Here is a 13,112-nt window from a genome sequence, read left to right on the forward strand (position 1 = left end):
CCCTATCCTTTGGAAACCTAACTTAGATGCAATAAATTGCTTATACTAGATGGAGGATTTATTTCATTATGTCTAGCAGTATAAGCCTTTTCCAAAAGCACAACTATACTAAGTATGAATTGATGTTGTCTTTATAATCAGCCTAGTATAGTCTTCCTATAGACTATAGATACATCAGAAAGGTGTATATTAAGGCATGTTATAGAGTTCATGACCCAAGAACATTCCATATCAAACACAAAGCTTTAAGTGCATAATATAATATTCAAGGATATCAGAAGGGCCTCAATACTTGAATAAACAAAAGTGATGCATGTGAGTCCTATAAGTTCATTCTATAGGGAAGGTGCTTAGCTCTTTAAGTGTCTGATGATTATGTAAGGATGAAATACAATTTTCATTTAGTTTTCACTCACCATTTCAAAAACGTTTTAACACTTATTCTATCATAATCATCTTTGTACAAGGTTTTATTTTTAGGAAAATCCTGGCGAAATTTTGGCAGCATGTCGCCTGTAAATCAGACATTTTCCCATAAAACCTATACTTAATAGATGGTTGTTCTCAACAAAATATTCATATAAAACATGCAACAACCTAAAATCGACTACTCGCATGCAATTCATATCACTGCATCTGTCATGTAGGAGGCATTCAGTACAAGCATGCAATCCGTAGACTGACCCTAGGTCCTTGCACATACACTCAAAATAGTCCCCAACATAACATGTATTATCAGCGGAATTAATTGGCTTAATTCTGGACTTAAAAGGTAAAAATCAAAAGGCATTCGGGCAATCGAATCTAGCAGTTCAAATTGCCTCGGTCGACTGAACCATGGACGACTTTTTGACCTAAGTTCATAAAATCGAACTAGAAATGAATGTATCTTCCACGGGCGACCGAACCTAAGTCAGGTACTTTTCCACCAACTCGGGCGCTCAAACGTTTACATTCAAAATAGCCTCGAGCGACCGAACTTATGAGTTCGGCAAACCAAACTTTGAACCGGGCACCCAAATCACAGAGTTTTTGAGGAATCGCCTCGATCAGCAAATCGAGCCCATATTCGGGCACCCGAACTTCAAAAACACCTTTTTGCACTGTGTCTATTCAGGCATCCGAACCTTGGATCGGGCACCCGAAACTTTCGGGTTGTTTTATTTTTTAACCGAGGTAAAATAGGTTAAATAGGGTTAATTTTTTTAAACACTTTTAAAACAATTTTAAGAATTACCCCGATGTCCCCAACGGTCATAATTTTGGCCATGTCTATATATAAGGTCTCATTTGCAAGATTAAAGGGTGATTAGGGATTTAATTAGAAAATATTTTCTCTTAATTTTTGAGACCCTTCTTCATAATCCAAGCCAAAACACTCCTCCTCTTATTATTCCCTTGCAAAATCTTTTTGAGTGAGTATATCTTGAGAGATCTTACAAAGTTATAACTCTCATTAGTTTAAATTGTCTGTTGATTTTTGATTGATAGTTTTTAGTCAAAGTCTTTCCCCCCGGTTTAACTAATAAACTCATTGAGTGGGGAAAACTTTTAGCTAGTGATTCTTTGCACCATTATTGCAAGACTTATTAAGCTTGTATTGTATTGTGTTATTGCAAAAATCATTTGACAAGCTTTTTCTCTAAAATCTCTTGTGCTAGAACTTTTGAGAAAATCATTTTGAGAGATTTTGATTACTCTATTTAGAAATCTTTGAAACACCATTTGTGATTGAGATATATTGATATATTGTTTCAAAGATTAGATTGAGAACACACTCTTGCTATCGATTGCTTATTGACATTAGATTGAGTGTGAATGCACATATTGCACTGAGCTTATAGTTCCTATATTATTGATGTGCATTGATTGATTGATACTAGTACAAATATGCTTGTTGGAGAAGCATACACTTTGTACACTGTTTGTATTGTATTCATTGATTGTATTCTAAGCATGGCCTGAGGGGGCGTTGATCTAGCCCGTAAGGATCGATAGGGCCTTCTCCGCCCCACAAGGAGAATTTGTAAAGGTTGAGGTCAGCCCTATGGTAATTGACCTAGTTGTATTTCAATGCCGCTCCACCCGTGAAGTGAGCCTTAGTGGAAACATTGTGCTTATGTGCCAAGGCAGGGATAATTGGTCGAACCCCGATATCATTTCTTGTGCCTGATTTTAATTTACGTAATTTATTTCCTGCACTTGAATTTTTATGTTTTTAATATTGTGAATAATAGAGAAATACTGAGTCGGCTTTTATTGTCTAAATATTTGCTCTGTTATTTATCAGTATGATTGGCATTGCATAGACAGATCCTAGGTTGCATAATACTGCTAATTTGGATAAACCTAAGAATAAATTTTAAATACCTAATTCACCTTCCCCCTCTTCAGAATACACCAAAGTCAACAGGCATGTTTATGCATACAGTTAGACTAGCTCTAGTAGGCCAACCAGTGTTTAGTCCCACCTACGAGCCACACAACCAGTCATGAGGGGTAATCATGACATACAATTTTTTTGGAAAGTTTTCACAGTTATTTTACAGATTAACAGCAGATATATTATAATACTAGAAGTATGAATAAATAGAAAGCTCAGATATTATAGTTGTATTTTAAGCCACATAGGTGTGAGTTATGCTGTATATTATTGTACAAGCTATCTCAGTTTCAATTATTTATCAGTATATTATTTATGTAAGCTCAGCTGCCACACACTAGTAATAACATATTATTTTTACTGAGAGTTGTGTCATCCCAGTAAATTAACATTTTTCAGGTGATCCAGCTAGACGAGCAGATCAAGCTCGGAGGTAGAAGGGATAGTTATACTGCCCTGTCAGAAGGGTAAGTGGTTTTGGGGAGATGTATTTATCAGTAGCTTATAGGATATCTGGTGGGGGATTTTCGAAAAGATATGTATGTATTAATGTTTTGAAAAGGTATTGAATTTTGGTATTGTAAATATGGTTGTATGACTTTATGTTTTCTGCTGCTTAGGTAGTTTATCTTGTGGTCAAGAAGTTCCTCGGTGCCCATTTGGGGCCGAGATGTTATAGTATATGTTACAAGGGTGTCAATGTAATTTTATTTAAAAAAATGGTATGAATTTTGAGTCGTTACATTTTAGTATCAGAGCCTAGGTTGTTAGATTTTGTAGACTCTGGAGTGTAACGGAAAACAATACTAGAATATAGGAATGAATTTTGGAGAAAGATAGAAATTTGGATAGAACAGAATTTCAGTGATTTAATGTTGGGAAACTAGGATGAGAATTCAGGATTTTGTTCTGCAGTCTGGAAGCAAGAATTTCGGGGTGGTTTTTGTGTTTTTCCTAGGGTGACGATTTTAGGAAAATCATAGTAAACTATTGTTAGTTTCTTTTTCCATATGTTAGGACTAGAATTTAAATTAGTAATAGGAGGAATGAGGGTATCTTAGTTAGATTATTGTAAGAATAGTAGTGTGAGATTTGGAATCTCAGAAAAATTTGGTATTATTGTAGGATGGACCCTAGAGGTAGTAGTGCTCACGCTAGCGGCGATGATGGTGCAAGGCCTTCTAGCATGGGAGGTGGAGATTCAGATGTTGTATTATGCAACGTAGCTTGGCAGGTTATGGCTAAGATTGCACGGAGCTCCAGGGAGCAAGGAGGCCCATCTGAAGTCCAGGGGTGTACGATAGAAAAGTTCACGAAAAGGAATCCTTCGGCATATTCAGGAGGAGCTGACCCCATAGTTGCATAGAACTGGATGCAAGAGATCGATAAAATACTAACGGTGCTCCACTGCACCAATAAGTAGAGAGTCCTTTATGCCACGTACAAGTTTTCAGGTGAGGCCATGAGATGGTGGACGACCATGAAATTATTGGAGGAGCAGAGACCCATACCAGAATCTATGACCTAGAGCCAGTTCAGAGAGATATTCTTTTACAGATATCTTCCCTCCACTATCAGAGAGGCTAAAGTGTAGGAGTTTCTAAGTTTGATTCAGGGGTCGATGACAGTTTAGTAGTATATGGCAAAATTCATCGAGCTATCACAATTTGCTCCACACATAGTGTCAGATGAAGCTAAGAAGGTCAGGATGTTTGAGAGGAGCTTAAGGCGAGATATATATAAGCAGGTGGTGGTTTTGAAGATGCAGAACTTCTCTGAATTGGTTGACAGAGCCACATTAGCAAAGGAGAGCGAACAGACAGATGTGGGGGTATCGAGCCAGAGGAAGAGGCCCACGCCTTTAGGATTTTAGGTGGGTTCCAGTCGGGACCCATGGAGAGGAGATCGGTATAGAGGAGGCCAGAGGCAGATGATAGGACACTGAGGGGGTGAGCAGATTTATCCCATCTGTCCTAGATGTGGCCGGAGGCATCCGGGTGAATGTAGGATGGGAGAGAACTTCTGCTATCGGTGTGGGAGAGCCGGTTATAGGGCTTGGTCATGTCAGGGACCGCTGGCTCACGCACCAGCTCACAGACCATTTTGGGGTGGTTATCAGGCGCCCCGTGGAGGCCAGCGAAGGAACACAGCACCGGCGAGGGTTTATGCATTAACGCCAGGAGACGTTGAGGTTGCTGGAGACGTTGTGATAGGTATGCTTACTATTTACCATATCAAGTTGTTGTTTTATTTGACACAAGCGCCACCCTATATTTCGTGTCATCGAGATATGCTAAATTAGTTGGGGTGGAGGCGCAACTGTTAGATGTTGAATTGTTAGTTGTAATGCTGACTGTATCAGTAGTGAGATGTGGGAGGATACTTAGAAACTATCCAGTGAGTATTCATGAGTAAGTATTACCAGCCGATCTAGTGGTATTAGACATGCAAGGGTTTCATGTGATATTGGGTATGGACTAGCTAGTAGCTAACTATGCCAACATTGATTGCCATCAGAAAGAAGTGATTTTCAAACCCCCAAGTGAGCAGGAATTTATATTCATGGGATCACGTGTGCACACCTCACCACAATTAGTGTCGGTTATTTAGGTGAGGAGGCTGCTACAGGGTGGTTGTCAGGGGTATGTTGCGTATATAAAGGAAACGCCAAAAGAATAATTGAAATAGACTGATATTCCAGTAATCAAAGAATTTCCAGATGTTTTTCTAAAGGAATTACCTAATTTACCATTAGATCGAGAAATAGAATTTGTCGTAGATCTACTACCAGGGTCGGCACCAATATTTAAGGCACCGTACAAAATGGCTCCAGCTGAACTAAAAGAATTGAAAGACCAGTTGCAGGAGTTGATGGATAAAGGGATTATCAGGTCCACTGACACGACTCACGAGAAAAAATATAAGATTTGAATGGACCAATGAGTGTAAGCAAAGCTTTAAGGAGATGAAGCAGTGGTTGGTCACTGCACCAGCATTATTTATTCCGTCAGGAGTGGATGGTTTTATAATATACAGTGACGCGTCCTAGAAGGGACTCAGGTGCGTGTTGATGCAGCATGAGAAGGTTATTGCTTATGCATCTCGGTAGCTTAAAGAGTATGAAAAGAACTACCTGGTACGTAATTTAGAATTAGCTGCAGTGATTTATGCTTTAAAGATTTGGAGGCACTATCTTTACAGTGGGAAATGTGAAATCTTCACTAACCATAAAAGTTTGAAGTATTTTTTCATCAAAAAAGAATTAAATATGAGGCAAAGAAAATAACTAGAACTCATTAAAGATTATGATTGTACTATCAGCTACCATTCAGGGAAAGCAAACGTGGTGGCTAACGCACTGAGCCGGAAATCAGATGGTGTAGCATTGTCAGCGGTAGAGGTTCAGCATCTGATTCAGATGGATCTGGAGAGACTCGGTGTGGAGCTAATAGAGGGTGATTTTCCAGGCATTCATCTCCAATTTAGTATTACAACCTACCTTGTAGGAGAAAATTAAAGCTGCTCAAAGAAATGACCCATGATTGGTAGAGCTGATAGATAAAGTGCAGGACGGATAGGGAGAGGACTTTACTATATCAGATGATGGAACCCTGAGATTTCATACCAGACTGTACGTTCCTGCAGATGCTGAGACTAAGAGGGCTATCTTAGAGGAGGCTCACATATCCCTTTACACATTTCATCCTAGCAGCACTAAGATGTATTGGGATCTTTGAGAATCTTTCTGGTAGAGCGGTATAAAGAGAGAGATAGCCGAGTTTGTGGAGCAGTATTTGACATGCCATCAAGTAAAAACTGAGCACTAGAGGCCGGCAGGACTGTTGCAACCTCTCCACATCCCCAAGTAGAAGTGGGACTATATATCTATGGATTTCTTCACAAGGTTACCACAGGGGTTGCATGCTCAGAACGCCATTTGGGTGATTGTAGACCGACTGACGAAGACAACCCATATTCTCCCTATTAAAGTCAGTTACTCTATGAACAGACTAGAAGAGTTATACATTCAGGAGATAGTTCGACCTTATGGTGTACCAGTATCTATAGTTTCAGACTAGGACCCACGTTTCACGTCACGATTTTAAGAAGATTGCCCGTGGTGGTGCCCGATCGTCGATTTAGCCGCAGATTTAAGGAGAAATTGAGAAAATAGGGAAATATTACCTTAACCTAAGAATGGTGCCTATGCCGCTCCCACGACAAATCCACTCGGATAGAAATGTCGGTGACGGAGTTAGGAATCCCACAGTACCTTCCGTTTCCCAATCGGCCGAATATCCGTCGAGAAATGAGGAAAGAGAGAGATGGAGATGGAGGAGAGACACTAGGGGGCGTAGTTCTCTGGGAGAATTTCCTTCCTGAAGGATCAAAGATATATATATATATATATATATATATTATTTATTTATTTATCTATTATTATTATTATTATTATTATTATTGGGGTCACTATAGGTTTGCCCTGTACTACTTGGTCTCCCACCCCTTGTCTTCGATCACCTCTACTATCTTGCCTTCTCCACGGCCTCCGACTGGACCCTGCCTGAAAATCTGGAGGCGTGGGCCTCTTTCTCTGACTTTGTGCCGCAACGCCTCTCTATATGCCACTCTCAATCAATGTGACTCTATCAACTATCTTTAAAAAAGGTTGGGCCTGGAAGCCTACAACCTGCTCATATAATCCCTTACTCAGACCCTCCTCGAACTTCCTCACCATCTTTTCCTCATTTGGTACTAAGTAGGGAGCAAAGCGAAACAACTCAATAAATCTTGCGGCATACTATTGTACCATCATATGTCTCTGAGTCAAATGCAAAACTCTGCCGCCTTCGTATTTCTAACAGTAGCGGGGAAGTATCGCTCGAAAAAGATCTCCCTAAAGTGGCTCCACGTCATTGCTACAGGGCCAAGTCTCTGCTCCTCTAACTGTAACGACCCGAAGAATAATGGTATTTAAATAATAAAGAGGGAGGAAAATAGAAACAGTAACAGAAGGAGGCAGCCGACTTCGTCGACGACATTGCATTTTGAAGGTAATAATCCCAAGAAATTTTTCAGGCCTCGTCAACGAATACATGGGTTTTGTCGACGAGGGTTCTTCAGAATCTCGTCAATGAGGTCCCATCTCATTGACGAGAAGATACCGAGAGAGGATTTTTGGGAAGTCTGAAATTCGTTGACGAGGCTGCAGATTCATCAACGAACTTTCTATAAGACTCGTCGACGAGGTGACGTGGCTCTTTGACGAATTTCGCAGTATAAATAGCCTAAAACCGGGTTAAATGCATAAATTTTCAGCAAAATTCATTCTCTCTCTCTCTCTCTCTCTCTCTCTCTCTCTCTCTCTCTCCTACGGCTCCACCTCCATCTCTCTTCAATTTCGGCCTTGTTGTTCGCCGGATCGACGATCTGAGGCCACCACGACGCTCCTAGGGAAGTTCTCCCTAAGTCTGCCAGAACAGATCGTCAGTGGGACGAAGTTGGATTTCATCCCAGATTTAGGGTAAGGTCTTTTATTCGAAATTAGGCTTTTCGGCAGTTGTAGGAAGTGTAGAAGACGTAAAAATAATGATGTTTTGTTATGAAATTTATGGTTTTCAGGGTGTTGAGTGGAGAACCCTGCGGGTGTAGGACCTGCTACAGTAGAGGGATTTTAGCAGAAATTAGGTAAAGGAAATATGTTATGCTAGGTAATTTTAGTATGAATTTAGTATGAAATATATGTTTTTATCAGATTATTATTTCACAGCAGGAATTTATACAGTTTATCAAATACGTTTAAAATGTTTTAAATTACTATATGGCATGAGAATATGGATATAGTACAGAAACATATTTTTACAATATTTTTAGGATTATGTTTTACATATTATATAGACAGGAAATATGTTTTATAGTATTTTCAGAATACCATGATTATACAGTTTTCAGTATCATGACATACAGTTTTACAATTTATTTCAGAAATACAGTTGATACAGATACAGTTTATCACAGCGTCATGGTTAATACAGATATTACAGAATCATGGTAAAACAGATAGATTGTATATAGCAAGGTATTATTTAGTATCAGACTCTGATGGATCAAATTTAGCAGAGCACGGTAATATTGCTATATACAGATATTCAGTATAGAGTGCAACCACCTATTTAGATAATACGTGGTAAATAGGTCGATCAAATGCCCAGTAGCGGATACTCTCCCCATCATATATGGGTTGAGGATGGCTGATCAGACTGATGGAGTATAGTGGTTTATCCTGGTCGGCCAACCAGGATAGATCATGCCTTTGGGCCACACAACCCTGTCATAAGGGGTTAAATCACAACATAAAACCATGCAGGGAAGTTTTCAATTATTATTATGCATGTATAGTTTCACAAAAACAGGGAATATATGTGTATCTATATTAAAAGTATTATGTATAGAAACTAAAAATACAGATATGTTAAGCAACATGGGAAAGGTGGTGGTTATATTATTTGTACTATATTTACAGATTCAGTTATACATTATTATATAGGAACAAATCTTCACAATATTGTAACTCACTTGCCACACACTAGCAATAGCATATTTCGTCTTACTGAGGATCGTCTCATCCCATTACTTTAACATTTTTCAGGTGATCCAGGTAGGCAAGAAGATCAGGCTCGCAGATAGAGGGGCTTTAATACTGCCCTGTCAGTAGAGTGAGTATTTTATAGAGTATTTATGTATAGTCCTAGCCCAGTTGAGAGTATTTTGGGAAACAGTCTTCTATGTACATTTTGGGAACACATTTTAGCACTTTGGTATTGTATATTTTCTGTTGTGTTTATATGAATTCCGCTTCTTACTGCTTAAGTTGATGGATTGGTTTGATCTAGTAGGTATAAGAGCATTATAAATTTTGCAGTATATATATATATAACCCAGTTAAATAGCAGGTCGTTACACTAACAATCTCACTGATCTCCACCAACGTTTTGCTTCCCCAGTCAACTTGAATGCAGCAAAGGATACTTTCTGCTCCTCGGTACAAGGGAGCACTACCAATATATTTTCTATATCCTGGACCCAATTTTCAGCTACAAATGGGTTAGCCCCTCTGGAGAACAATGGGGGTTTCATGCGTGTGAACTACTCAATCATGCAATTTTGCTTCCCTAAACCCCTAGCCATCTCTGCCTTCACCTGCTGAGTGATGCTACATAACACTGCATCGGGGTCTCAGCCACCCATAATGGAAGGCCTTGCCCCATCACCTCCAATATTCGTGTTACTGTTCCTAGGGTCCATCCTAAAAAGGGAACAACCAGTCGCAGAACTCAGTTACCATCACGCAACCAGTACACTCATCAAACTATAACTCATAAAATATCCTTTTATAACCATTCATGTTATCATCCTCAATCCCAATTTAGAATTCAATCCTACCACTCAAAAACAAGACCCAACGATAGTTTACTATGGTTTTCCTGAAGTCGTCACCCTAGGAAAATGACAAAAACAACTACGGAACTCCTGCCTCCAAGCCGTAAGATACAACCCTAAATTCCCAATCTCCTCCTCTAACAATCACTAACTCATATCTCAATCTACCCCTCTCCTGTTCTCTTCACAATCAATTCCTATACTCTGGTATTGTATTCCGCTGTTTACTAAAGTCTGCAAAACCTAGCAACCTAGGCTCTGATACCAAACTGTGACACCCTGATTTTTTTTCATACCATTTTTTTCATAATAAACAAGCATCTGTCACATCACAAACTTTGATACCATATTAACATAACCCGAACCGAAGTGGGGTACTAGGTATTCAACCCATTTCATACAAACCATACCTAATAGCAGAAGTCAATATTAACATACTATTCCGAACACAAATACCAGAGTACTATATATCTATCATACATACATACATACATACATATATATATATATATATATATATATATATATATATATATCTACAACTCCACAAAATATCCTAGTTGATTTCACAAAACTCATTTCCCAACTCAAACACTTACCCTGTCTATCAAGGTACCAGCTCCCCTTCTACCTCGGAGCTCTATGTACTGGTCTGCCACGATTCCCTGAAAAGTTTAGATATTTAGGTGAGACATCTCTCAGTAAGTCGGAATAAAGTATTTATAGTGTGTGGCACATGAGTTCAATTACATCATATTACATTCCATTTTAATAAATATACTAGCTGGGAAAATATATACAGATATGCACTCATAATCATATACATATGTAAAGCAAAGTTTCATAAGCTTTCATTTCATTTTCATAATCATATACGTATACTTTCATTTCTCATTTCTTATTCGTATACTTTCACATCTCATGTCATATACATACTTATTCATTCTCATACTATTTACGTACTTTCTCATTCCTTATAATCATATTCATATTTATATTCTTTCATTTCCTATATTCATTTTAACATTTCCTAGCCTATGGGTGTCCACCAGCATATAGCATGTCATGTATGTAACCCACGGCTATACATTTCTTATATCAATTCACATTCTTTCATTTCTTATATTCATATTCACATTTTCTAGCCCATGGGTGTCCACCAGCATATAGCACGTCATGTCTGTAACCCAAGGTTGTTTATTCCACTTTTCACTTTCATAACATTCCCTAGCTCATGAGCATCCACCAATATATTTTACATGTTATGTCTGTAGCTCATGGCTACCATGAGGATATTCACATCGTCATGTATTCACCACACATAACCGGGTTGTGCGGCCCGAAGGCTGGATCTAATCGCGATTGGCCTACCCAATTATATCAAAACAATGAATATGTATGTAGTACAATTGGCCTGCCCACACATGGTCTGGACTCTAGGGGACAACACATCAACATGTATTCACCCCACATGACCGGGTTGTGCGACCCAAAGGCTGGATCTAACTGCAGTTGACCTGCCTGATTAAATCAAAATGGTGAACATGTCTATAGTATGATTGGCCTGCCCACACCTGGTCCGAACTCCAGAGGACAACACAACCCTTCACATTGGCCCAATCGACTCCCGCACCATATGCTATACAAGCCGTGTGGTTGCACTAACACAATATTAGCAACGATACTGTGCTCTCAGAATTACTATGGTCCATCAGGGTTCTCATTTCCACATTTCAGTATTCACAATCCATTATATCAATATATCTCTACATGTTAGTATAGTTCACATCATTTCTGTGTCATTCTATCATTCCTATATAATTTTCATCATTTCTACACAATTCTCATCTCATACCAGTATATTTCATTTCACATATCTATATAACACATCTCTCATCATTTCATTTAAACATATCTATATATATCTGTATATATATCCCATTTTATCGTTTCTCAATGAAAACATATCTGTATAACACATTTATCATTACTCAGTAAAATACACTTTTGTTTCACAATTCATCATTTCTCAGAAAATACTCATAAGTATATCACTTTCATCATTTCTTAGTAAAATACACATGTATAAATAAATATATATATATATATATATATATATATATATATATAACAATACTGGGTTTCTCATATTTTCACATCTAAGTAAAACATTTCCATACTATAATATATATATATATATATATATATATATATATATATATAACAATACTGGGTTTCTCATATTTCCACATCTAAGTAAAACATTTCCATACTATAACATAGTATCATTTCTCAGTACAAAACACATTTCTCAATTTCTAACACTTTCCCAGTATAAATTTATTATTTTAAAATTCCTCATGCCACACAATTTTCACTTGATATTCATATTATAATTATCATAGTGAATATATCATAATATCATTTTCACATATTTACTGAACCAGTAGTTTTAAAAAATAACTGTTATAATTTATTCCCCTTACTTGGCTTACTGAGAGGCCTGCTAAAATCCCTAATTCCATGTCCGTGGCATTCAGAGCTCAAAACCGTGAAATCACATTTTCCCAGTTCAATCAACTCAACCCCAAAATAATATTTATTTTAATATTTCCTAGGCCCACACACTCCCATTAGCTAATTAAATTTTAAAAATAATTAATGGATATAATTTTATTATCCTTACCCTAGCCTTGGAGTGGTGCTTAGGAAACTCAAATTAAAAATCTGCTCCAACTAAAATGACGAGGATCAACATTAGGACCCCGTGGTGGTGTCTGATTGTTGATTTGGCTAAATATTTGAGACTAATTGAGGGGAGAGAGAGAGATTACCTTATCCCAGGAGTGGTGCCTACAACGCTTCTACAACAAATTCACTTCGGTTAAAATATTAATGGCGGAGAATGGAACTCAAGGGTATTTTCCATTCTCCAATCGGCGCACGTTAGGCCAAAGAAATTGAGGAGAGAGAGAGACGTCTCTTTGTTTCTCAGAAACATAATTTCCTAAGGACTTCCTCAGGAGGTAACTAACTAATATATATATATATAATCTTATTAAATTAATAATAATAATAACTATTATTATTATTTTTGAAATCACTACACCTATTACCTCAAAAGGAGAATCTCGATATTATGTCTCTTTCATTGATGATTATACTCGTTTTTCTTAGATATATCTTATGAAAAAACGTTCTGATTTCATTAGCATCTATAAATGTTTTGTGCTTCGGTTCAAACACAACATTCAACTGTCATTATGTAACGACCGAAAGAATAATGGTA

The sequence above is a fragment of the Malania oleifera genome, chromosome 4 (genome assembly GCF_029873635.1).
Source record: "Malania oleifera isolate guangnan ecotype guangnan chromosome 4, ASM2987363v1, whole genome shotgun sequence".
NCBI lineage: Eukaryota > Viridiplantae > Streptophyta > Magnoliopsida > Santalales > Ximeniaceae > Malania > Malania oleifera.